The sequence below is a fragment of the Mizuhopecten yessoensis genome, unplaced genomic scaffold (genome assembly GCF_002113885.1).
Source record: "Mizuhopecten yessoensis strain PY_sf001 unplaced genomic scaffold, ASM211388v2 scaffold10901, whole genome shotgun sequence".
Taxonomy (NCBI): Eukaryota; Metazoa; Mollusca; class Bivalvia; order Pectinida; family Pectinidae; genus Mizuhopecten; species Mizuhopecten yessoensis.
The window spans coordinates 107,137-112,012 of record NW_018408778.1 but is presented as its reverse complement, the minus strand read 5'-3'; positions in this window follow the sequence as shown (position 1 = coordinate 112,012).

Here is a 4,876-nt window from a genome sequence, read left to right as displayed (position 1 = left end):
TGGCATGAAGGGCTACCAAGTTTGTTCAAATGAGGTATGAAGGGCTACCAAGTTTGTTCAAATGAGGTATGAGGGGCTACCAAGTTTGTTCAAATGAATGACCTTTGCCTTTATTCAAGCTCTTTACAGGACTTGTTCTGAATAACTAAAGCGTACAGTGTGATAGCTTGTTCATGTGAATGACCTTGACACACTTTCATGGTCACATCTGGTACATAGTGCATAAATCTTTAAAAGTCTTCTTCTCAATAAACAAGGTATAGGGTGGTGTTAATTGGCAAGTTGCATTCTGGGATGAAGGGCTATAAAGTTTGTTCAACTTCATGTCCATGTTTGACTTTCAAGGTCACAGGGATCAAATGTGTTTTAATCGTTTAACAGATTCTTCTGAATGACTTTAAAGTCAAGACACTGATATTTTGCCTGTAGCTTTATTTTAATCCACTTTTAAGGTTACAATTGTGAGATTAATGCCAGGTGAGCGATGCAGGCTCATTGGACCTTTTGTTTTAATGTATCATTTCATTCATGTTTTTACACATTATTTTTATTGTTCTTTTATCAGTTCTTTTATAAATTTTACATGTTAAGGACAGAGCTTCGACAATTCAACATGGATCTTCAACATACTTTTTCAGTGGAATGATTTAATATGTATTGTATAATGTTTCATTTTTAATAAAAAAAAAAATCATGTAATAAAAGTATAAAGTATAAATCATTCACAATCCACAATATTGTACTTATATTTAAAAATTGTTCTGCATTGCAAAATTAAACCGTCTCGACACTAAAAGCAACTACAGGGGCCGGGATTCCATTTATTCCTTGTTACTAAGTGTCACATTTCAGTTAGGGTAAAGAGTATGAATGCACAGGTTATTATCAGGGTAAAGAGTATGAATGCACGAGTTATTATCATGAAAGAAAAGCTCCATGTCAGAGCTACTTTTTTTTTTTACAGAAGCAGTTAAAAACAAAATTCTGGTTTAGAATTTCTTACTCTTTCCAAAGTGTTCATCTCTCATTTCGATGTAATGCATTTATAATTCCTGGATAACAATATTGATAAAGTGTAGAAATCACAGTTCAATCTCTATATTTTTTTTTCCAAATACTCAAATTTCAAACACCTATAATTATGTAAAATGTGAGATATGAAATGGAACATTCCTGTTGAAAAGGTCTTAAACAAATCTTTCATAGTTTTTAAGATGGTATTTTTTAACTTCAAGTTAATGGTACTCTTTACCTTTATATCATGTTTTTATAAAACAGCATTTTACTGGATATATATTATGTAAATAGTGATGGTTGGTAATCATGTTTATCTAAATCAAGTTAATTTACGGAGTATCGTTTACAATTTAAAAATGAACTAATGAGGTTAGATAAACATGATAACCAACCATCACGAGTTTAGGCACCTTTCTCTCCTACAACATTCAGATATTATATCTAGAAAAACATGTGTCTCTTGGAAATACATTATTCCTGTTTCTGATCAGGGAAACAGTTGCCATGAACTTTGACACCACAATGGAAGATGATGCCTGAAAGCTTTGTTACTCGACATAATAGTAAAAGATTGTCCAGCGAAATTATGTCCGGGTGTTGCCCACTTGTGGGTAACCAAAAATGTTTACTAACTCCTGGCAGGTTTATCTAATGAGTCATGAGTGAGGAAACCTACAGTTGTGGGAGGAATATAAATTAGTTTGTGATAAATATGTTGTTTGATTTGTAATGAACCCTTCTTAATGTAATCCAATATTGTCAACTTGCCAAAATATCACATGAACAAAAATGCCATGTACAGGCTTACAACTCCTCCTTTGGCCAGTCACTAACTATATGTGTGCAGCCTAGACGACCTTTCTTATGAAGGCCTTGTGGGTGTATTTTCTTGCCTTCACTTGCAATATGAGGTAAAACAATAGTGGATGAGGGTGTCTTCACTGCAGCGTTCACTTTGATATGTTATGATAGGGGCACTCATATATACAGGTAATATTGAAAATTTCCTTTTTTTTAAAATCTCGCATGTGCATCCACTTCCATCTTTCTACAACAAAAGTAAGTTGTTTTCACAGAAATACTGTTGTTTCTTTTGATGTGACATTTTACTTGATATCATATATTCTTCATGCATTCTTCTGAAAAAATTATTAGAAATATAAAGCATACGGGTGTTTTGGCGCTTTTAGCCAAAAATAACATATTTATGTTGGTTTGTTTTATTTTTCCGTCATAAAAAGTTCAGGCAACTTGATTCATATGAAATTTTGAGTTAATATTACACACTTATTGCCCTTGTTGTTGGGGAATATGATTCTTTGTTTCTCTGAGTTTAATTGTGTTTTACGTCATGAGATCAATATCATCCAATCAGACAGTCTTATAGAGATACGGTATGATAATTATCAATAGTGGGATCATCCTTCTGATGGGAGCCCTTCTGATAATAGTATAATGCTTTAAAATATTTGAAGGCCAAAGGGTCTAAATGGTAAATTATCGAGAGTCACAAATATAGAAGCTTTATTTTACACATAATGTAATAGTTACTAGCACTGTAGTGCTATTCTTGCAACAAACAAGTGTAAATAATGACCACAATCTGTTTATATACCACTTTGATGAACATTTATTAAAACCTAATTAAGATTCTTTTTACACCGTGATACTATATCAGTATTGCATTGTGCTGAAATTGCCTTCTGTTTTGGAAATGGATGTAGAACCATATTTTTCAATAGAAACTGGATATCGAAGAATGTGTGAGAGTCATGAACTGGTAGTGGAAAGTGTGAACTGTTTTGTTTCTGAAAAAGATTTCATATCTGCCAAGCTCTCAGCAATGAAATGAGGGTCACAGATTGTCAAAATGCAGGTCAAGCTTGCTAAATGCAAGTTACTTCAATATATAAACTTTTCAAAATCATAAAAATTAGTAGTATGGCATGTAAACTACCAGGCATTAAAATTTGCCTTTTTAATACAATACTAGTATGTCTTTTCTAACAGGTATTTTGACATACAAAAAGGTGAAGGTTTTTTTTTTTTTAGATAAAACATAATATACAATCTGCAGGTCATGGAGGACTTTTGCTGGTTGACCTATGCAGGTGACTTGGCAGATATGAGCTCTACAATCATAATTGAAGGTAATTGGAGATTAAGATTGGAGGAGATTAATACATACACATGTTATGGGACATGTTTATGTTTGAAATCAATTCTGAAAAAGCATACCATTATTGTCATTGGTAATTAGAATTTTTCCAGATATATGTATTTGTATTGGCCACATATTTAAATATTAATCTTGTAATGTAACTCTAAATGTTTTTTTTTTATTTATTTATACAAGTGCATATTTGTAAGGTTTGATTTGAATTGTTACCGTGTAAATATATATACATTAATTCTATGCTTACATCGGTGTGTATATTTGAGACATGGCATGTGTACTTAGTTTTATGTTGATAAAGACTTCATTTAATGTATCCAAGCTTTCCTAGTACTTTTTGTTAAGGATGACCAGCTTTGTGACCCTTAATGCATAACTCAATTCATATTTGATACATCCCTTTGCTTGTTGATCAATCAGCTACATTGATACAGCAACACAATTACTGTATGTTGATCTATCAACATCAAGTTCCTTGATGCGATGAATATCTGATTTGGCTGGTATGATGTATATGAAAACAGCTGTATGTATAACCATCCGTATCAAGTCAAACTTTTGACTTGGTACATTGAAAACCTTGATAACTGTATATTGATAAATAAGCTTTTAGATTTTTGATGTATAACTTATTGTATGTTGCTGTATTATGAATTCCATGTGTTGATCTGTCAGCTTTGATTTCTACGATACATTAAATTTCTAACTTTTAATAGCTTCAGCTCCTCCATTTCGGTCATATACTCCTTTCAGTAATTCATAAAAAGATAAATTGTATTTTGTTAAATAGATATATACATTAACATGTATTTGAATTCCAGTTTCACTTAGGAAAAGATCGAATTATATGCTTACTTATTCAAGATTGACCTTTTTCTGGAAACAAAAATTAAGGATCTTCGTCTCACTGCAGGTCAAACACCTAGAGAATTTCACTGTCCCTTTTTCATACATGCAATAACCTCCTTTTCAATTTTGTTTGGATAAAACTAGCTGAACTTGTGATCAGTTGGTTAGAGCGATAGTGTAATGATCAGCAGCTCGGGCTTAAATCCTGATCCAGCATTGTCACATTTTTACACTCAGAACATTGAAAAATGCACAAGGCATGGTTTCCTTTTAAAAATGAATTATCGAAGAAAGTAGCCAATGGTAGATAGTTTTTGGCAGTGGTGTGAGGATTCTTGAGAAAACCATTATTTCTGAGAATATGTAAAATATATAACTGAAAAAGATATGCTTTTCAGTTTCAAAGAAAAATATTGAACAAAGAAAAAACAAGCTTTTCATCAGTTGGTATAGGATAATATTTTGTCCTTATTTTTTCCCTTCTGTCAATATCATGTGTCGGATAATGTTAACTTGTAAATCATCAATTTAATTTTAATAAATTCAATATGTTTTTTTATTTTTTTTCTCTGATCCGTCTTCCTTTTTGCATCTTTAAACAATCCACATTTTTTTTACTTAGTCTTAAAAATGTTGCATTGGTTTCCATTTAAAAAACTCTGAAGATGTCTGCATTGAAGCTGCTATGACCAAAAGTGTGAATTATTTGTTTCCCTCCCCCAGGGGCTTGAGGTTCAGAGCCCAAAGTAAGCATATTAGCTAAAATTTCCAAAATCTTCTTCATACCCAGAAACCTATAATCAAATATGAATGGAAAAGTCTTGCATGTTGGAT